Here is a 23,173-nt window from a genome sequence, read left to right on the forward strand (position 1 = left end):
CCGCACGCATGCAACATAGCCTACCTCGGACAGCTAATGTGACCCACATATTGCCTTCTATTTTGCCTGGCCACATGTCTCAGTCTATTAAAATTGCAAAACCTGTGGTGTAGTAAAAATCCCTAATACAACATAACCATTAGCCATAGTGTTAGACGTCATACTGAGGTATCTCCCGACCTCCCTTCCTGTTCCCTGGCACCAAATACGGCGAAATGGAGGGGACTGGAGGTGGAGGGTTGGGGAGTGGGGGCGGTCCTCTACTCACCGAGCAGAATTCGCCCTTATATGCACGCCTCTCTTCGTTGAAGCGTGCGGCAGTTGCACTGGCTGTAATGTGCGGATTACTGAATTGGGTTAGACGGACATGGTAATAATTATAGCTTCCCTCCATGATTTCCCCTCTATTGGTTACCATGGCAACCACGTAATGGCTCGAGTGAGGCCCCGTCAGGATGATTTGAAAGGCTCGGTTTCCACACGCTGCTTCGCTCCGCTCTCTGCCGGTCCCCACCCCTCTCTCACGGTTGCCATGGAAACTGATCTGCGATAAACCGGCATGTTTTCTGCCTCGATTCCAGTTACATAGCCGCAAAGGTAGGTTGTGCATATTGTAATTGATTGGGGCGATAGTCGTGTTTTTCTAAGCTTTGGAAAAAAAATGCTGTGGTGGCGTTAGGCTTACGAACGAGGACAACGCAGCAAGACCTGCTTTTAAAATCATGGAAAGCTGTAGTTGTATGTGTTTATGAAAATGTTAATGACATTAACATGCATATTGCACCTATGTTCAAATTTTGCTACGTCGCTTTTTTTTTTTTAAGCAATTATTCAGCACACTGTTGTGCGTCTGGTTACCAACAGTGTCCTATCCTGCAATCGCACCTTGCCACACGATTACAGCCTTCAGGCCTACACACAAAAGCGGGGCCGCCACCAGGAATACAGACGAAGGGTGACCTTAAAATGAGCATCGCTTGATGACGTCAGCGGATCGCCTTGTGCAGGGACATAGCTGATGAGGATGACTGGTGCTTGTGTGTCACTGGCTTGGGCCGTCATGATTTTAGTGCAGTACCCACCCATCCATTCCCAAGTCCCTGTCAACCTGGGTATACCAGGAACAGATCTGGCAGGCCCCTGGCGGAAGGTGTCATTGTGATTGGTTACTTATAACGTGCTTAGTACCTAGAGGTTTCTAAGCACGGACCCTGGGATCGAACATGTGTAGCGCCGCGTCGTCTTGCTGCCAAGGCTAGCGTGTTGCCCCTGAGCTATCATGTCAAGTCAAGTGCGGTGTGGGAGACGCTGCTAGTCTCCCCAGGGAGTTTTGGCCTCATTGTGGAAGAGAGGTCAGGATGGCTGTTCCTGGGTGCTAGACTAGGGGTTTGCAACCTGTGGCGTTCCAGATGTCTTGGACTATGACTCCCATTGTGGTGTCAGGTCCCAGTTAGTGTGCAGGGCCCGACCTCGTGGGTAGGCCTGGCTTGGGCCTGGCCTAGTGCGCAGCGCTTCGCGGCGCTCAAAGGAAGACGCGACCACACGTTCGGCTGCATAAACCCGGACTGGCTGGCGTTGTAACACCAGTTCCGGTGATTCCTTTATTTCCGGGTGTCACGTGACCCGGAAGTATCTGGGCACGTGACACCACACCCATGATCCCTCACTACTGACAATGCTGACTGGGACTGATGTGAGCCGCAACCCCTAACCTAGAGAGTGCTGCAGGCTGCTGCTCCCTGCCCTAGATACTTCTTATGGACCGCAGAGGCCATTTGCAGTTTGATAAAGGCGCATTCCCCATGTCCTGTCAATGCGATTATGGTCCCCGTGTTGTATAAGTATTGGGAGCTCCGTCTGCTCTGCTTCTGCATCTCCTCTACCGAGATTACCAATGATGGGGAGAAGTGTCTGACCTCGCTCTGGTCAGACACCCCACGAGCTTCCAGGGCACCTTCCTTGCCCATGCCATCTCTGCCCCCCATAAGTATTTTCCTCCCCGATTTACTGGGGCATCTCTTTGCCAGCTGTAGCTTCTCCATGTGCCAGAAGCTGGCTTTGTTGTACCGCCGAATGCTGCCAGGTGAGTTGACCCACCACCTCAAGCGCTGCTTCCCTCAATGGAAGCCTGACTCGCCGCTGCCTTGTACAAAGCTGAACTCAGTGGTCGAAGTGTACGAAAAGAAGTAGTGGAGCTCCAGTCCCTACTGGCCTGCCCCGCTCCCCACAAACCCCATCGCCCCTCCCCCGCACAATACAAACCCCCAAACACATGCGCCTGCTATTTATGGAAACGTCCTACGCAGTGCACTGAAAGGGCGGGTTTCAACTTCTTCCTGCACTTTTATTTTTAAAACAAAACCATTCCGGAACGGTTTCTATTTAAAATATAAAGTATAGGAATAGTCAAAACATCATTTTAAAAAGTAGAAGAGCACCGCTCCCAACTGCTCACGCCCACTGGCTTAACTGGAAAGAAATCCAGTTTTGCTTTTGTTCCGCCCAATGAGAAACGTTCCCATTCTTTATACTCATGGTGGTCCGTTTTCGGCCCTTCCCTCCGGTGCTATCTCTCTACTCGGGTCACATTACCAAAATCATTAGGTTTCGTTTTGGAATGACCTCCTTTTTTTCAGTTTTAGTATACCTAAACTGTGCCAGGAAAAACATACCAACATTTCTTATGCAAGCTATTCAATTCTCCTGCCCTTCACTAGATTTTAGGCTGATGATGTAACCTCTCGTTAGTTTTAGCGGTGTATTAATCATAACCACTGGCAGCTGTATGTAAAATTCTCGACTTGCAAAGGCTGAGTCCTCCGAGCTCTAGTATTCAAATACTTGCGAGGGGTGGTGTTTGCCCTACGTTTGCCTTGCAATGCCACCCGCAGATGCTCCTGACCTCTTCCCTCATCCATATATTTTTTTGCTCGAGCCAGCAAACCTGAATCCTTTTCTGCTCAAGGCTATGACTGACGACTCCACTGGCATTGCTCTCTCTGGTCAACCCTCTGGAATGGGGGATCCCATGTGCAAATCAGGCTTGTTCCCACCTTAAAAGTAACCGTTCAGCCCTCATTTCTATGCCACATCCCTTCTGGAGAGGACCATCAGCAACCCCAGACATGCTGTGTCTTTTTGGGCCTGGAGTGGCAATCTACACCTCACTGATGTCATGAAAAAGAAGCTTGTCCTTTTTGATCTTGCGCAACGAGTCCTATAACCCTCAAAACAGTGGTCTACAACCTAAGGCTCTCCAGATGTTTTGGACTAAGATTCCAACAACCCCTCACAATTTGTTTGCTGTTGCTGATGGGACGTTTAGTCCAAAACATCTGGAGAGCCAAGGGCTGCAGCTTTCTGCTTTGGCTGAAGCTTCTGAACATCCATCAGAAGGCATTGGCCCCTTGCTGCCTGAGGTGTGGAGGTGGACAACGTAGGATGGATTGACGGACAGCAGAGGCGAAGACGCTCTTTGATGTATAAGACCTTGGTGTCCTTGATTGGGCATTCAAAATACGGCGTGTTATTGAATGTGCAACACTGACAAGGCAGAGTCATCACCTAATCAGGAAACTTGACTTTTCTTCAGATCTCGGACCCAAAAGGGATAGGAATGGCAACTTTACACATCAGTTTACCATTCATTTCTGAACATGCCGTATTTTGACCACACAATCAAGGACACATGGACAGTAAATCTACTTTGCGCTATAATTGATGAGTAACGGCCACCGTACTAGAATAAGAATAATCGTCTCAAACAAGCCCAGCCTTGAGGAAGACCGGCAGAAGGTCGAAACACGTGATGGCATTTGTTTAATATATATGAATGAAAACCTTTTTTCTTCACCACAAGCTTAATTGGAATATTGAGTCAAACATTATAATCAAACATAAGAGTGGCTTACTCTTATGCCGCGAGAGGCTATTTAGAAACGCCAGGACTGCTAATTCACATTACTATGTCATTGTAAACTAAAGCTAATGAGGTACTATTAGTTTGGGACTTGCGCATAGTCTGAGGTGTAAAACGGTATTAATAAATGTCCTCATGGGTAGAGAGGGGCTACTTCTATACACCTACCCAAGCAGCAGTCTGACTATAACTCCTCCCGCTGGGCGCAGCCCTACAGAACTTCCATTTCTAGAACTGTTTGAGCCTCTTGGGTTTGCTGCCGTTTGTGTTCTTCTTATAGGTTCTATTCACATCAAAAGAAAGGCTATTGAAAAGAAAATCGAGTCCTTTTATTGTATCTTAAATTATTTCAAATCTTTTGAAAACTGAAAGGCGTGCCTTTCCCCCCTAATTGTGTTGTGCGGGAGCCTGAAAGGAATTATCAAAAGAAAAAAAGCTCTAAGAACACTCTGTACATTGATTTTTAAACCACAATCGCAACGGGAAATTCTGATCTTTGCTCATGTCCCTTTTATTACCCTCTCTCGGGTGGTGCACGCACGCATTGACGCTGCTTTGGAGCAGCCCTGCTAAGCTTGGAAATCAAACGGCCATTCTCTAGGCCGCACCCCAGGGCGCCTAAAAAACACAGTGAATGCAGCCCAGGGTATCTTCCAGTGCGCCAGAAGTATACTTTTTATTTTTAGTTTACTACTTTGAGTTTTTGTAAGGCGCAAAGTTATGGCAATTAAGGCCTACAGGCACCCGACAGAGAAAAGAATGAACGTTAATGGGACTTTGCAAAGAGCCATTTCTTCAAGTTGCGTAGAAGTTCATAGAGGCTGCTGATCGCTTGTATGTGCAAAATGTGCACTCGACACTAGCGAGTGATAATTGACTCTTGGCGAGTTGTATCACAGATGGCTTTAAGAATTCACAGATGGAGTTCGATATTTCAGGGTGTTTACTGTCAAATTTCACTGCTTGGCTGCCAAAGGACTGCAGAAAGGCAAGACTGACTGGAAGTCCCTGCCCTCTTCGTCCTGCGAGCGCCCTCCACCCCAGGCTTCCCTGCTCCCAGCTGATCGTTTTGCAAGTCTAATAATACAGAAACGCCTATCTAGCCCTATTCTATCCCATACTTCAAGTGAGAGCCTAAAGATCATAACCTCATCTGTCTTACTCCTCCTCCCTGGGATTTCTGTAAGGAACTCCTACTCTGATAATGAACATATTGCTGATGTCGAACAGATTTGCCCTTCTTTCTCTCTCCCCTTCCTCCCCTCTCACTAGTACTCAATCTGCTCCCACTTTTCTCTTTTCCTGTGCGATCTCCATTCTCTCCACCTGTCCTATTCTTTCTTCCCTCTTTTTCTACCTTCTAGTACTCTCTCTGCTCTCTCTTGCCTGCATGTGTTTCTCTGCCTATCTGTTCCTCCAATCTCTTGCAGCCTACTCCCTCCTATTCTCCACCGTTGTCTTGTACACCTCTCTTCTCCCTTTCACTCTTGCTGCCACTCTTTCACTCTCTCAATCTCACCATCCAGTACCTGTCTACACTCCCATTCGTTCTCACACTCACTTTCCCAACAACTACACCTTACCTGCACTGTTTCCAAATTGATCCAACAACTCCTAAGCACTCTGCTCTAATCTCCGTCTTAGTCCACCAACTCGCCAACTGAGCATACCCACAAAAACCTCCATCTGTGTTTGTGAGCGTAGGTCTTATATACCAAAGCATTGCTTCTCTTGTGCCTCCTCCCCTTCCCACTGGTCCCTAGTGTAACCTGATTGCATTGGCTAACCTTCCCCATTTGTCCTTTGTCCCTTTCCACGGCCGGACATTTGTGGCACTTCCGTTGCCTGGCCTTTGAACTGGGGCAGACAACCCAGCCCTTTAAGACGAGGTAGCAATACTTAGAGATGGATGGTGATGCAGAATATACTCAAGCATCAATCAAAACTGACTCAGGAAGTTAGCAAAGTTCCAACGGTTTTAATGTCAATTATCTAAAACGTGGAGCACGATGGATATCATCCGACGTCGCACAAGCAATCTCAAACATAATATGAAAAAACAGTATCCTTATAGTAAAAGCTCGTCACATTTGACATCTACCTGCGTGCAAAACTACAAAAACCTACTTGGAATGGTGATAGGCTTACAAGGAACATCTAGGTATACGTTTCATAGTGGTTAAGGAAGGTGATTGGGTATCTAACATCAGGTGGGCAACTAAGCCCTCCCCTAGTGTAGGTCATTATGAACGTCATCAAAAACACAACGTCCCATTGGTTACACAAACTATAGGGCTAACTATTGCGTGTCCCTCTATAATTGGTTGGCACCCTTGTACCCCCCTGGAGTATTCCACATCCATAAGCACGCAGGCTGGCACCCAGGTGCTTGGTAGGCTGGTCATAACCATAGCTTCCCCCTCCTATCCCTCAACATACTGCTTTCTTCCAGTCAATTAGGGCTTTGAAGATTGGCCTTGGAACTGTTCTCTGGTCTTGAGAATAAGAGAGAGTATACCATACTCTGTCTTTTTGGTTTCGATACAACTCAGTCCAGTGCCTATTTTCATCCATCCACGTGACTGCAGACCATGATTTCAGAGCATTTTGCTGTATTAAAAGAAAAACCTCTGACATCTTCAGTGTTTCTCCACATCACCAGAGACAGGAGTTCTGTTCTTTCACACGTTCTGTAATTGTCTGTATGCACATCCAGGCCCAAGGTGGCCTTGACTTCTTGGTGTTGATCCAGCCAAACCCTTCTTTGATTCACCTCCATGGTTCAGCGTTCAATTTCTAACTGCAACACACTGAAAAAGCCCTTTCTGTTCACTGTGTCCAGTTCTGCTAAAGTGCATTATGGAATATCTGTAGTGCATTTATTTCTATACATATACGTTGCCGCAATCTTCTATTCACTATATAGCCAGCCTTAAAGAATACTTGTCTACTTGCGTTGTTGTGACTGTACACTTGTAAAATGACTTGATATCTTCATTATTATTTTCTGTAGCATGAGCATCTTCATCTCGAGCCCGAAATGTTGCTCATCTTTAATACCTCCTCCGTTTCTTCTATAGAATGCTTAAGTCAAATCTATGAAAGTCTCGTCCAAACAGGTTCACCCCTGCTCCTCCAAAACCATTAAGGACCACATTGACTCCCTGGCTCCTGCCCTGCCCGACTTCTGCAACCACTCCTTCGCCACTGGAGTCTTCCCATCCCCCCTCGTGCACCCCCTCCTTAAGAAACCCTCTGACAACCCCTCCTGTCCGGCTAACTATCACCCAATCTCCATCACTCCCTTCCTGGGCAAACTCTTAGAAAAGCTGGCCCTCTCCCAGCTCAATCTCCACACTGAATCTGCTGGTTGCCTTCATGACCATCAGTCTGGCTTCAGAGCGCCAGAAGCACGGAAACTGCTCTCCTGAACATCTGTGAAGATCTCCTCTCCAACCTTGATTCTAACACCCCCTGTGTCCTCATCTTGCTTGATCCCTCTTCCGCCTTTGACACAGTCAACCATGCCATCCTGCTCAAATGCCTCTGTGATAACCTGGGTATCACCGGTCAGGCCCTGGCATGGCTGACTTCTTTCCTCTCTGACCGACCCTCCCAGGTCCAACTTGGGTCCTTCCTCTCCGCAAACTTGTTCTCTACCTGTGGTGTCCCCCAGGGCTCTAACCTCTCTCCCTGGCTGTTCAACCAATACCTGGCACTTCTTGCCCACCACATTGCCACCTTATGCCCCAACTTTCAGTGCTATGCGGATGACACTCTGCTAATTTTCAGGCTACCCTCGGCCACCTCTTCTCCGTCTGTCATCACTGACCGTCTGCATCCAGGAGTGGTGTGCCGCCAGTGACCTCTGCCTTAATGCCAGTAGGACTTGGATACTCCTCATCGGCACCCCCACTCATTCCTTTCCCGTCTCTCTCTGGCCAGCCTCTCTTGGCCCTCTTCCTGCTCCCACCTACGAGGCTAAAAACCTCAGGGTCATCTTCCACTCCACACTCCTTCTCTCCTCACATCTCTGACGTCTCTAAGAAGTCCCACTTCCAGCTGCACCTCCTCTGAGGTATTCTTCCTTTGCTCACCTTCCTCCAGAAGCTCACTGTCTCCAGAGCTCTGGTTCTCTCTAGGCTCGACTATTGCAACAGTCTCTTTCTAAATCTGCCTGCCTCTACTCTCCGCCCTCTGCAACTCATCCAGAACAGGACTGCAAGACTTGTCCTTGGTCTCAAGCCCAGGGATCGTATCTCTCCTACACTTGTGTATAGGCGCATTATAAATGCCATATCATATCATAAATCTCAGCACTGGCTCCCAGTGGCTGCAATCATTAAGTTCAAAGCCCTCTGCATTGTCCACAATGCCCCCTGGGGCCTGGGGCCTCGATACCTTCAAATCTCTCTCCCTAAATATCTTCCTTCTCGAGCCCTGCTTTCATCCGCCTCCAACTCCCTCAGGATCAGTCGTTTCTCCAAGCAACAAGTTTGTGGTAGATCTCTTTCCTCGGCTGGGGCCTCCCTCTGGAACAGCCTCCCTGAAACTTGAGGAGAACCATCTCTGGTTCCGGAAGCTCCTCAAAACGTTCCTATTCGCTTCTTCTTTTCCTCCTCCTCTCCCCTGCTGACTTTCTGACCGAAACTGCACTGGTTACCTGGCGACCTTTTGATCTCAGGCTCAGGTCCCCTCCCCTGCCAGTCTCACCTGCCCTGCCTTCCTGGCAACCTCTGCACTTGGGGACTGTTTCTGTATCCCTACAGTCCCACTACCAGTACTTGACACCTGTTATCTGCGCTTACCCCTGCACTTGCCAACTGCTGGCCGTACTTTACTTACTGTTATTTATTCTATTTATGTACTCCACTTTCCCACTTCCCCCTCCCATGCACTTGCGCGATCTGAATGATACCTGGCCTAGTAGGATCATTATCTGTCTTTCCTCTGTTCCCCCTTCCTTGCCTCGTCACGCCTTGAAACACTTGTGTATAGACGCGTTATAAATGCCATATCATAGGTCATATCATATAATTTCTGGATCTCTTCAGAATGCATCAGCTCTGCTTCTCTGTGATGTCACCAATCTATTCTTTTGCTCGGTTTTCCCACTTCCTCCGGGATTTCATTCAAATGACCATCATATTGTCGTCTATGCATGTATGGCTTTTTCAGTGGGAACCTAGCTTCTAGGATTCTCTTTGGTATGGGTATTCTTATTCGTACTGCATGTGTCTCACTCTGGCTCCCAACATATAGGCAGCAAAGGGGAGGAGCTTTGGGTGTGGGTACTTGGTTCCACCTTTACACCTTGTTGCCGGCTGTGGCAAGGGTCTCTTTCCACCCCCCTTCTGGGACGTGTAAGAGTGTAGAAGGAGGAGCCTGACACACAGGTGGCATGTTTGGGGCTGTAAACCTTTTTATTAAGAAGGAAAACCTATTCCTCCCTATCTCTTAAGAGGTGTTTCTCAGCCTCAAACTGAGCACTAAATGCGCTGTCAGAATGTCCTGTCCAAAATGACTCCACCGTCTTGTGTCAAAACCTACTCCAGCCCCTTACACTATAAACAAAGTCTGCAATCCAACAGAAAGTTCTTTTACCAGGAGAATGACTTCATTCTCCTGGTATTGGCGAGTCCTCTGGTAGTCTCTTTGTATCTGATCTTTTATCATGGGTTTATCAATGGCTTTGTTAACAGTCCCTAAAATCTGCCACTCTCTCCAGGTTCTGGCAAACCTACAGTTCCCCTTTTTAGTCTGTGTTTTCTGATCTGTCACGGAGTTCTGTACGCTCTCTCTTAAACTCTACTTCTCTGTGGCCAGACTTCCCAACCTTTCTCTCTTGGTCAGTGATTTTCTCCACTCTAATGCGACAAGGAAAATTCCTTCTGGTACTTGCTTTCTCTTTGTTAGCGTGCTAGGCCCTTCTACGAATGTCAGTAGATATAGTCTCCCCCCTGTACTGTTTGCTATTTACATGGTTCCAGACCCTAGTCTTGTACTCTGTGGTTTCTCTCTCCTCTGCCTATCTCTTTGTTTGGGGGCCAGATACTTCTCTGGTGGTCAGTGGTTTCTCTTTCTCTCTTTCCACTGAGGCGAGGAAGATGTCCCCTGAAGCCTATATCCTTTCGATCCCAGACCCTTCTGTGCTTATGCTCATTAATCTTCAGATTTGTATTGGGCCTATGAGAAGCCACCTTAGCCTCTGTGTCAACCCCTGTGTCTGCTCTGGTTCTCCTGTACCTCCCCTTACCTCTTCTGGGGCTTTGGTACGTTAGCTGGGCTTCCTGGAAAAGGGGCACACGTCAGCTGCTCTGTGGACTTATCGTCTCTGTGCTGGGGGCTTCACAGCATCTTCCTGGCTTTGGGATTTGGTCCGGCTCCACTCTGCGGTCGGAGAATTACATTGACGTCTTCCTGCCGTTCTGCACTTTGCTCCATTAACCAGAACACATTTGAATCTCCAGTGATGGAGACTTTAAACGCTGGCTGCTTTCCCCAACAGGACTGGATGCTGTTGTGCCTGCCACGGCTGTGCTTCTTTTTGAAGTGAGTCCTACTTTCCTTTTTGTACACTGTTTCTCCTTCTTTGTTAATGGTACGATCTTCATGCCACCTCGGGCCATCTCGTACCAGTACTTGGTAAATGAGTGATCTTCATGTTTTCCGTGATCATCTTCTTCCAAGTACTTTCAAAAGGGGTCTATCCTTAAGGTACTACAATAGCCCATAATGTTATGCTCAATGAGGGGTTGTGTGTTGTGTGTTGTGGTTGTGTTTTATTGGGCCTGCACCCTAGGTGACCGTCCTTGTCCCCAAGAGAGAAGTCCCTCCCCATGAGGTCCTCCTGCATAGTGCCACCCCTCAGGGGACTATTAGGTAGAGGCCTCACCACCCTAGCCTCATGGAAGGGCCCCCCGCCCCCTTGCAGAAGTGACGACACCTGGTAAATCGTCACATAATGGTGGGCAGTGGGGCTGTGGGTTTCTGCAGTTTTGATGGTGCCAGAAGAGTGATATGATAGATGTCATGTCATTCATAATGCGCCTATACACAAGTGTTTCAAGGCACGACTCTCAAGTGAGAGTCTCGTCCAGCCTTTTGGCTTCCACTTGCTGAGTTTTCTGCCGCCAAGCGGTTTCTGGAGTTGGCAGTTCTGCAAGAAATGAAAGATCTCTGGCCAGACAAGAGGCTGGAAGGCATCATGGGGCGCAGTGGTACCATTAAAGTATGCAAGGCACGTTAACAGGGTTCTAAGACTACTCCACACACGCAACTTCCTCATTCCACCTCTGGGGTAAGATCAGCTCTGGAATACGCCCTTACAGGCTGCCACCCTAGGTTGGGAGGAGTGCTAGTTTCCCTTGGTATTAATTTGCAACTTTTTTTTTTTATTGGTTTAAAACACAAACCTTTAAAATGTTACACGAATGAAAAATCAACAAATCCCCATTAATTTGCAACTTTCAATGTTATCCCTAAAGAGGGCATAAGCAGACAGCCAATTTTGGCCTTGTATATCGTAGGATGTGCAAGACCGGGGGTCAGAAGGCTTTTGTTTGACAACAGTAAGTTCTTTTGGGTCTGTGTGGGGTATCTGGGTACATAGGTTGACTGACTGGAGCATTGCCATGTAAGGTTTTCTGAATGAGTAAGAGAGATTTAAATGAACCTCCCCTTTGCCGGATAGCCTGTGAGGCAAGTTTAGTTTTGGTTGTATATGTTCCTAATGATTGGTGCCGGAGATCAGACTGGCTGCACAGTTTTGAAGGATTTGGTGTTTCTTGATTGATTTAGACATTGGCTCCATCTCAAATCGAATTGTAGCCACTATTGGAAAGCCAATCCTAGCACCACCTCCCTGGCTGCCCATAAATTAGCCGCCAAAACATATAAAACCATGATAGTGGAAGCAAAAAAAAACCCATCATGATTGTAGAATCCAAAATGCCAAATCGGATTAGAAGGAACTTTTCAGAATCCTAAAAGAACTGGAGATTACTCCTCAGTCGCAGGGGCTCACACCCTTATTGGATGCAAACTGGTGCCAACAAATACAAAATGGAATGCAGAACAAACTCTTAGGCATTAGAGATGACATTGCGCTTAAAAAAGAGGCTCTATCACCTACACCAGGTTTTAGCAACCATAAGCCCTTTATCAGAAACTCATTGATAACCCAATTCAACTTCCACCCGATATCAGAGGCTGACTGGAAGACTGTTGTCGAGCAACTTAAGGCAACCAAATGCAAGGGTGATCCTTATTTGATTATTAAATCTTGCCCTGCGGCACTCATAAAGGCAATCTGTACATTTGTGAATGGCTCCCTACTTGAGGGATGTATTCCGGATGACCTTAAACAAGCCTGGGTCACACCCATTTTGAAGAAACCGGTGTAGTCAGTAGATGACCCTCTCAATTACAGACCAATAACAAACACGCCTTTTCTGTTAAAGATACTAGACCAAGTTGCCTATTTGCAAATCTCACAGCACCCAAAGCATCTACCGATCCTGAACTGTTACCAGTCAGGACTCGGACAGGACGTCAGCATTGAGGCTTAATTGCTGGACTTAAGTCCAGACTCTTAGGATGCATGTATAAAGGGCTCCAATCTCTTTTGGTCTCTTTCGGTCTGTCTGCTGCATTCAATTTGGTAGGCCATTCCATTATGGTGGGCAGAATGGTTGAGGTTGACAACTTCTCCCCTACGCAGCGTTATGGGTTAGACCCTTCTTGGAAAATAGACCGAGTGCGGTATGCCTCGGCGAAGCAGAGGCTACTCCGGTCTCTGTGCTCCTCAGGGTGCCAGCACCTCCCCCTGCCTTTTATAACATCTACATGGCCCCTTTCTTCGATATGCTGCAGCAGAAATGGATCATGTTTTCGAACTACACTACATGCCTTCTTCCTTGTTGCTCCTAAGTTGTAGAACTTGCTACCGCCGAACCTAAGAGGACACGCTTCCTTGACGGCCTTCAAGAAGGACCTGAAGACCTGGCTGTTCTACTGACCACCTCGTTCATATTCTGCTTATTCTGCATAGTTTTTATGCGTTCATACACTGTTCTATTTGTTTAATGTTTGTTCGTTTTGTCTGTGCCCTTATGCCCCCGGGTCCATGGCTGCGCAATACAAATTAATTAAAGTAAAAAAGTAAAAAGTCCAGTTTTGGGGTCATTCTGGATCGATGATTGGAGAGCAAAAGGAAATGTTTTCTATTGTGCACTCACTGACGGAGGGAGCAGAAGGCTGGTTCTTGGGCTGGTTCTTGGGCTGGTGGGCTGAGGCTGTCTCACTCCTGCGTTGGTAGTCCTTATAAGAGCTGTGAAGTCTCAAGCAACATTATCTGTGAATGACCCTGGTTCACTGCCAAGATGAGTCGGGCAATATCGCCAACAGATCTAGGTAATTATGATGTTACCCGAGGGTCGTGTGAAGTGGCTGCTTGAGACTATGTAGCATAGCTTAAATAGTTCAGTTCATTTTAGGTGCTGCACTAGTGGTACGAAATTAAATGTGCATGTAAAACTGTGTTTATATTTCTCTAGTTTTGCTGGTTATTCAGAGTGTATTTATTCTGCCAACTTTATTGCAAAGTCAGGGCGATAACTGGCAGAGCTCTACACATTATCGCGGATAGAGCATTGAAATCCATTGCTGGAAAAACCTTGCTTATGTCGTGAATTATAACGCGGGCACATGTGTCACTGTGTAATCTGCATTTTTCTAGTTTATGATAAAGAATATTAATTCGAAAAGGTAATTTAGTTTCAGAGTATTTCTTCTGCATTCAGTCTCAATGATTTGGCATGCATAGAGAGAGAAAACCTGCAGTAAGAAATCTCATAGAAAAGGTAGTCACAGTAAATTGGAGAGGCTGAATTAATGTTTTGTAGTTCATTTGCATGCTTTATGTATTTTAAATAAAATATCACAGGAGAGCATGAGCCATTTATTCAGAGTGTACTAAGTCCAGTATTTGTTTAACTTTAGTGACCCTGGTGAAATATTGATTAGGCAGTATTCTGAAATTAGTCTCGCCACTATAAAAATACCCCAATAAGTTTACCACAATGTATTACCAAGAGCTAAGAAAATACCACCAAACCAAAAAAACACAAAATAACACAAGATACTAAACGTAACCCAAAATAAATCTCATACAGAATGCGCTACATAACATTCCTGTGATAATAACCCCTTGGTCCAACGTCTTTGTTCTTTTTCTCTGTTTGGCGCATAAAGATACATGAATCCTCTTTGGGATGAAATAGCCATACACATGAACTCGGATATGGAACATAGAGTGCAGCCAAAAGAAATTCCGTCAGAACATGTTTTATGGAGCTTAGCTGCCCCTTGCACTGTCTCCAATTACCTCACCCCTTTAGGTAATTCATTGGAGATGGTGGGCTTGCCCACTTGGTAGCTGTTCCTTATGGCAAGGGATTCCTTTTTACAGTTTGCATTCCAGTTGCTGTTGAGTCAGTTTCCTGGTTTTTTAGTTCTGTTGCTCACACTGTTGCTCCAGAAATGTCTTTGTGGATGCAAATGTCCAATGTCTCAGCAGAAGGGGTGCTTTTAGGACAAAACACAGCAGGCAATGGTGTGAGTAATCAAAAAGCGTGGACCCAAAACTAGCAGCCACAATATCTTTGCTGTTGTCTGAGTGGTGAGCAATGCCCTTTTTCACCTGGGGTGCAGTACTAATGCCCAACAAATACCCATTCATCTGCCTGGATGCTGTGTTCTGGCCTCTCCAATCGTGTTTAGACAACACTCCAATCAGCAACCTGTTTACAGAGAATAGACCAGTGTTTAGCTAGCTCTTGCAGTAGTTGATTAACAGCAGATATAACACACATTTTGAAATTTGGCACACCACATTCATTTGCTAGCTGGCCCATAACTACTTTGTAAGGCGGCAATCCCACAACTGAATGCACACATTTTGTTGCAGCATTAACAAAAAGTACATTACTGTTGCTCCAAACAGTGTACGGCCATCCACATCAGTAAATCTTAATACAGTACTGTTGTCCCTGGGGAAATACTTCTACCCATTTGCTTAACATACATTGTTATCACTAACATGTCATTTTTCTTGACAGGGAGGCAACTTTAATAAACTGTAGCTGTAATACTTCAAAAGAAACGTATGTTTCCAAAAAATGTCTTTTTGGGGCTGACTCTTCCCAATGTTATAGGACACGCATACTAAACGGTTTATGAACGGCAATCGTGGCTGGTCTTTAGTTGAGTGTTACTCCACACTGTAGTGTGCAATTTTACAAATTCCTTCTGCACCTATGAGACCTGCCATAAGCACAGGAAAACCTTAAAGGTAAATATATATGTGGTAATTTCCATTTCCCCTCATCCTGTATATCAAGCCAATAACCAGCTACATATTTCCAAGTCTGTTTCCATTCCTGAAACTCCTGCTCAGCAGCCTTAACCTTAATAGTTTGCACTGTTTCAAGGGTATTATCAAATATGATATTCTCTGGCCGCATCATATGTGCAATATACTTGTGCTAAATTATGAGGTATCTTACAAGCCTCAACAATGGTGTTCAACGTCGTATAACAATATTTGAAGCCAATAATGTCAGCTCCTATCTAGTCAACCTGGCATTTGTCAGTTACTGCTTTTTAGTTTTATCTAATAAAATCCCCACTAAGTCCAATGTGGAGGAGAAATACGCAGACCCACTGTTTTATTTTCCCTTTGTTGTTAAGTTAGTACAGATAACGCACATCCTTCCTTTTCATGCACAAACATATCAGGCGTGCCTAAAAGCAGGTGAATTACATAAAGCAGATTTTAAAACATCAACACTCTTTTGCAGAGCAGCATTCCATGGCAAGGGAATTGGGGTGAGTTGCATGCAAATGCTTCAGCAAATCCATTCCCAACAGATTTAAAGAACATTTATCAGTGACAACAAGCTGAGCCATGCACAATGTAGGACCTATACTGAACTGTACAGGATCAGATATTGGGCATTGGACTTTGATGGGCGCTGTGCTGTTCAGTCTATTGTGCTATAGTCCTCTTCATAATGATTTCTAGCTGAATAGTGCTCGTCTTGCCCAGGGGGAAAATACTTCTGCTGTTGCATTAGTGCTCTGGTTTTTAGTTCCCTCATTTTCTTTTCCTTCTCCCCTTTATCCTTGGCTTGGTGATTGGCATAATACCTAGCCATAGTCAACATCTGGGCAGCAGCTTCTTTTGTGATCCGGGTGTCTGGGCTGAGGGGTGAGCCCTGGCTAAATACACAACCTTAATTTTTATTATTTCTTCAGTCTCCCTCTTCATAATCCTTATTTTTTTAAAACATTCTCAAATGTGTGCGTTTTATCTCTTTCAGATTGTGGTTTACGTTTTTTAATCTGTGCTTCCTTTATAGATTTTTGTGGAGCATAATCTTACCATTGTTTAAACGTTTCCCATTGCAGGGGTCTAATGGGCTTATGTCATCAGGGGTTATTGCATGCCTTCTCTCCCTTCCCAAAACACTGCACAGAATCCACAGGTCGAATTGCAGTTTAATCATGCTGACTCACTTCTAGGTCAAGAGGTCATGGTTTCCCCTTCCTGATCAAGTTGTCCTTACTTCCCCCTCTGGTTCTCCAAAGGGTTTCAGCTCCAGTGCAGGCACCCGAGGATCAGTGCATCAACTGGGTTTGGGTGCATGGTGCTTGAAAGGGAATGGTTGACGAGGCAAGAGTTCTCCGGCTCGCTCCGTCGCAGACGATTTTCAACCTGGTTTGGGAACAAGGGCATAAGCCCACTACACAACGGGACTCCGGACATAGCCCAGTTTTGCAGGATTCATTTCAGTTGTGGCTGGCCCCCTCTCCTTTTAGGACACAGCGGGCAGCGATTAGGGCAGTAAGAGAACCTCGAGAAGGGCATAAGAAGTAGGTAGCATGCATTGCCTGAATGTTGAATAGTTTCTGTGGAAAGACCCAGAGTAAGATCCAATCTTTGCAGCTTTCAGCCATAGACTGGCGTTTGTAACACACTTCACAATTTGGGATTACACACTTCAAGGCATAGACCATTTCCATATTGTCAAGCCAGTAACTGTCAAGTCAGTGTTTGCCCAGATGAGCACTTTGTTATGCTAGTTTACACGTCGCACTGACAATATGACCATGCACTTTCATGTTGCCTCTAGTAAACTGGCATGCCAGTTCTGATGGTTCAGCACCCTCCCTTGCACTTCCGCGATCTCAATGTCACTGGGCCTAGTAAGATCGTTGTCTTGTCTCCCCAGTTGTTCCCCTCCCCTGCCTCATCACGCTTTGAAACACTTGTGTATTGGCGCGCTACCTCCCCCTTCAACCAGAAGGAATTGGGTGACCAATACCTCTCTTTCAACATTGATGGCAATAACATCAAGGTTGCTAAAGAGGTAAAGACCCTGGGTTTCTATTCCCTGAGCCTACGTAAACAAGTTAGTGCCACGGCATCGGCCACTGCTTACACTTGCAAGCTGATCCACGCCTGCAAAACGTTTCTATCTGCAGATAGTTGCATTACGTTGGCCAGAGCCCTAATCCTCTCTAAAATAGACTATTGCAATGCACTGTATATAGGAGCCAACAAATATATCATCAACAAACTCCATATCCTTCAAAACAACGCACTGAGAACAGCATTAAGCATCCCTAGAAGACAACACATCTCAATGATCAGACGAGAAAACCATTGGTTATCTATCAAGGGCAGAATCCATCTCAAAACAACCTCCCTTATGCACAAATCCCTCAACAACGCAGCCCCGCAGCACCTTACCTAAAGATTCATCAGGAATAATCCCCCTCGAACTACCAGATCTTCTAACTCGGGCTGCCTTAGAGTCCCTAGGTTTAGATTGAAGAAAGCCGGTGACAGCAGCTTTCCTGTCATGGCCGCCGAACTGTGGAACTCCCTACCCACCTCCCTAAAATCTGACCAACCCTTCCATAAATTTAGGAAAAACCTCCAAATTTGGCTCACTTCCAAGGACCCCGTTAGTCGTCCACAACCAGAAACTGTTCCAGCACCTTCTCTGTATCTTAGCATATTACTGTATTCTTTACTGTCGACACTCACCTGCTCTTGCCATACACCTTATTGTACTATACCTTCATCCTGTATTCCGTCGTCCCATACTGCACTGTACCATATCCTGTAAATCTTATATATACACCGCATATTCTTGTAATACGCCCAGATACCTACGGGTGAGGAGCGCTTTATAAATAAACAAACAAAACAATGCAGAAATCTTATATCGAAATTAAAAGCGCACGTGTTCAGGTTTCATGAGCACGCCGAAAACTAAAGCATAGGCGCATTACGTATTTAAACAATCCAGTTGGTTCCATATTTAATATTGATGATCAATGTCATATTAAAATTGTTTCAAGCACACATACTTAGTGCGACATGACCAAGTGCCATGGGCAAACTGAGTATAGGGAGGCACACAAGTACATACCTTGAGGCGTAAAGGCGCACTGAGTATTAAAAGTGCGCGGGCACATTCAGTCATTTAATCTCATCTTCCTGGGACTCTGGGCAGTCTGAGTTTAAAAGGGTGGCGTCCGATGCACACATCCAGCCGTAAGGATTTACAGGGAATTAAAAGCGCAAAAGTGCATTTAATCTGGGTGTCATGGCCCCGTACAGTAACTAAAGCGCCATGGTGCACTTCCTCCAGGTACCAAGGGCCCACATTACTGCTTCCAGGTGCCAAGGGTACGCCGAGCATGATCTGGGCACATGGGTGCCACTGCCTTTAAGCACAACTATTACATTGTCTTGCAGGTGCCTGCCATGAGCAAACAGAATAACGTTGCACGCAAAAGGGAGTGTTTCCAGACATTACGAATGTACTGAGTAAGTTGGCCTACAGCAGTGACTACAATCTGCTTACTGACACGCAACCTCCAGGTGGAGGATGTGTTTATAATTGTGTATCTTCCAGTCTTTCTGAGGGACGCGGCACCGCTTGTGGAAGCCTGGCTATGTCACGCGGGCAGCTTCTATGAGCAGTGTCTGCATCCTGCTACACATACTTATCCTGTACAATGCTCTGCTGTATCTTGCAATGATGACGTGGGAGGCGGAGCCGACCCTCGAGGAGGCATAAGCTTAACCGGGGTCGCTGCCCTGGAGGAGGAACAATGGAAGGGGCTGAAGCCTGTGAAAGCAACTAAGGGCCGGAAGGGGGAAAGGGGATGTTATGTTCCGGCCCCGCGCGGAGGCAGAACGTGGTAGGCCGCAGAAGTAGGCCTCAATGACGCAGCTCCAGAAGACACGACACACGCTGCTAGGGTCTGTGCCCGGAACTGCCTCCCTCGTGCGGGGGCGGGGCTTTTATTCAGACGCCCTACGTCACCGCGTAGGGAGGATATAACATTCCTCCTTTATTATAAACAAAACACAACAATAAAACACACCAACGCAAACGCTTCTACTCCTAATCATAACAGAACTGCAAATACACACCCCCATTTTTAAACGTTCAGATTCCACCCTACCACACACAGTCCTTGAGCCGAGGTGGCGGCTGGATGGCAGCCCTCAGGCCATACCGTCCACCCCGTGGGGCGGTTGCTACAGTCTCATGGGATCTCTCACCTTCCACCTCAGGCTCACCCAGGTCCGGTTCACTCCCCTGCTCCCACGTTCTGTCATCCGTGTGTCCTTAGCTTTGGGGATCTTCGGGTCCGTCCTCGACCCTCGGCGACTCCTCATCTTCTTGGGAACAATCCCCATCCGTCCACAGGTTGCGCGGCACCGCCTTGAACCATGACGTGTTGCGCGTCACCTGGCGATGTCCCCTTTGTACAGTTATCATGGTCCCTCGTGTCTCACGAAATGTCCATGGGAGAGTCTCGTAACGGGAGTCCATTTTGGCCTTCGTCGGGTTCCGTAACATGACCACCTTATCACCCACCTGGTGGTCGGATGGTCGCGACCTCCTCTTGGTGCTCATGTTGGCATTGGCGTCCCTGCGTCTTCGGTCAGTGCGCACCTCGTCTAGCTTGTCCGGTCCCCTGCTGGGGTGGTGTGGGATGGACGACCTGATGACGGTGCCGAACATGAGATCCGCTGGGGGGACGCCTGTTGTGCAGTGCGGGGTGACCCGGTAGTTCCTCAGGAATCGATAGAGGTCAACCTTCCACGGGCTGGCATTTGCCTTGGACAGCCTCAGCACTTTGAGTGTTCTCATGAAGCGTTCTACGTCGCCGCTGGCCTGTGGCCATCTGGGCATGATGTGGTGGTACCGGATGTTTAGATCATGCAAGTACTGTTCGAACTCCACCCCTTGGAAGGGGGCTCCATTGTCACTTTTGATCGTGGTTGGTAGTCCATGTGTCGCGAACATCTTCTCAATGGTCGGGATGACCACTTCCGCTGCTGTGGACTCCACCACCTCAACCTCGGGGTATCGGGAGTGGTCATCGATTGCCACCAGGAGGTACAGGCCCTCCCGTAGTTTACAGAAGTCAATGCTTATTGCGTCCCACCTGCCAGAGCCCCTTTCCGCTGATAAGATGGGTTCCGGATCTGGTGGGGCTCCGGTTATGAGGCACGGCAGGTGTTGACCAGAGTTTCCATTTTTTCGTCAATGCGAGGGAACCACACTCGGTATCGAATGCGCGCCTTCGTTCGAGCCATCCCTTGGTGGCCCTCATGGGCGAGTGCCACTATCCGGCCGTGCAGGCCTGGCGGAATGACGATGCGATCTCCGCGGAGCAACAGCCCCTGGTCTGTTATCGACAAGTCTTGGCGGACGGTGAACATTCCTGTGAGGAACGCTTTTGCCTCCTCCGTCCTGTTATGCGTGTTGCTTATAAATGACCTCCAGTCGCCCGAAATGATGGCGTCTTTCACCAGATCGCAGCAGGGGTTGCTGCATGTCTCCTCCGCTATGTCCTCAATGCTGACCGCCTTCGGCCTCATTGCCTGCACCACCTGGCAGATGTGCTCTTCGGTCTCTTCGGCCACCTGGACTTCCTGTGGCGTTGCCTCTCTCGGGTGCCTGGAGAGGAAGTCTGCCGGGTTGCCACATCCCGGTTGATACAGGAGCTCATAGTTGTACTGCTGGAGGTGTAGCAGCCATTTGGCTATTCTGGCCGGTGGGTGTGATGAAGTGCCTATGAAGATGGGGAGGAGGGGCTTGTGGTCCGTAATGGCTGTGAACTTGCGGCCATACAGGTGGAAATGGCGGCACCCCCATAATACAGCGATTGCCTCTTTCTCGATGTGCGAGTACCTCTGCTCCGTCGCTGTGACGCATAGGCGATGGGTCTCTTCTCGCCTTCGTTGGTAACCTGCATGAGGATGGCCCCCAGGCCGACAGGGCTGGCGTCCACGTAGAGCTCCGTCGGAAGGGCAGTGTTGTAGTACGCCATTCTCGCCTCTGCGGACAGCGACTCTTTTATGCTCTCGAAAGCATCTTGGCAAGCTTTTCCCCACTCCCACTTCGCGTTGAGCTTCGTGAGTTCACGGAGGGGTTCCGACAGTGTGGCCAGGTTTCGAATTAATCTTCCACAGTACGTGGCCATCCCCAGAAAGCTGCGGACGTCAGTGGGTGTCTTGGGTGGACTTGCGGCCTGTATGTCAGCGACCTTCTGGGGGTCCGGCGAGATGCCAGAGCTGCTGAACTTGTAGCCGAAAAAAGATGCCTGTTTTGAAAAACTCGCATTTTTCCTTGTGGATGGTTAGGCCCGCCGCCTCCAACCGGTCCAACAGCATCTCCAACCTCCTCGTGTGTTCTTCTTTGTCCTGGGCGTGGATCAGGATGTCATCACTGACATTGAGGACACCTAGGATGTCCCGGATGACTTCCTGTATGGTCTGTTGGAAGACTTCAGCTGCTGATGATATGCCGAAACGTAGGCGCTTGTATCTTCGCAGACCCAAGTGTGTGGAAAAGGTTGTTATGTACCGAGAGTCTTTGTGTAGCTTCAGCTGGTGGTATCCTTCCTTCAGGTCAACTTTTGAGAAGACTCTGGATCCCGTGAGATCAGCCACGATCTCGTCGAGGGTTGGTGTAATATGGCGCTCCCTCTTGATGTTGGTATTCGGGAGGCGCATATCTATGCAAATGCGGACCTTCCCCGGTTATTTGGGTTTCCGGGTGACCACCATCGGGGACACCCATGGTGTCGGCCCTGTCACCTCCTCGATGATGCCTGCTTTTTCCAGCGCTTTTAGTTCCAGCTCGACCTGCTTGCGCATGTGGAAGGGGGTCCTCCGGTGCCTGACGGCCCTTGGCTGAACCGACTTGTCGATGTGGAGTTTAATTGTCTTTCCTTTCAGGCACCCAATCTCGTTCAGCGGGTTCGGATGTCGCGCCAGGAGCTTCTCGACCTCGTGGGCTTCCCCGATTTGATTGACAAACTGTACGAGCCCTAAGTCTTCCGCCGCATCACCGCTCAGGAGACATTCGATCCCGGCGTTCACAACGTAGACTTTTGATGGTAGGTAGTTCTCCCCATGGCTGAGGGTCATGCAGAACCTGCCGACAACCGTTAGCGGCTTCTTGCAGCCATATGCGAACAGGAGAGTGTCAGTGTTTTTGAGGGACGGTTGCGGCTGCAATGTCTTGAACGTGGACGTGGGCATGACATTCACCGAGGCCCCCGTGTCAATGGTCATCCATATCTGCTGGTTTTGGATGGTGACCTGACATTTTCGTCTCCGGAGCCCTCTCTTCTGCGTGCCGCGTCCTTGATCCAGGGCTGACACTAGGAAGACTTTTCTTCCTTTGGTCTGCTGCTCTCTGCCAGGGTCTAATGGAGTCCCTGTGATGTCATCACCGTCTTCCTCAGTCGACGAATTGTTTGCTTCAACGCGCCTCGTGACTCCCTGTTTCTTTTTTTGTACTACTCCTCTCCTGAGGGTTCGGCGGAGGCGGTAATGGAGTGCCTGAGGAGCGGCACACCTTTGCATAGTGGTCCTTTCTGCCACATGCCCCTCACGTTGTGCCTTGTGCCGGGCTATTTCGCCGTCCGTGACGCGGTCCACCGCACCATCCACACTCTGTGGGCCCCGGGATCCGTGGTTGCCTTCTGGGCGGTGTGTAGTTGCCACCGTATTCATCCCTTGTAGATTGTCTGTTTGTGACCTGGGCCACCATGGACGACGCGAGAGCCGGCTGTAACTTGTGCAGAGTCACGCCCATGTTGGCAGCCCTGGTGTGCGCTAGCTCCCTCTGCCGGCCTAACTACAAA

General features: G+C 47.9%; 1 protein-coding gene across 3 annotated transcripts in view; it reads left to right on the top strand.

Moving 5' to 3' along the window:
* The window catches only part of ABAT (4-aminobutyrate aminotransferase), a 719,432-nt gene that overhangs the window by 96,577 nt on the left and 599,682 nt on the right, over positions 1 to 23,173 (top strand). Inside the window, exon 1 of one of the 3 annotated variants that reach the window (XM_069647044.1) lies at positions 438 to 597. The exons of the other annotated variants lie outside the window; for them this stretch is intronic. The gene's annotated coding sequence lies outside the window, so the exon portion shown is untranslated. Of the gene's footprint in view, positions 1 to 437; positions 598 to 23,173 lie in introns of those variants that run through there. 3 annotated transcript variants of the gene reach the window in all.

This window comes from Ambystoma mexicanum, chromosome 2q, assembly GCF_040938575.1.
Source record: "Ambystoma mexicanum isolate Mex_15411 chromosome 2q, UKY_AmexF1_1, whole genome shotgun sequence".
Classification (NCBI taxonomy): domain Eukaryota; kingdom Metazoa; phylum Chordata; class Amphibia; order Caudata; family Ambystomatidae; genus Ambystoma; species Ambystoma mexicanum.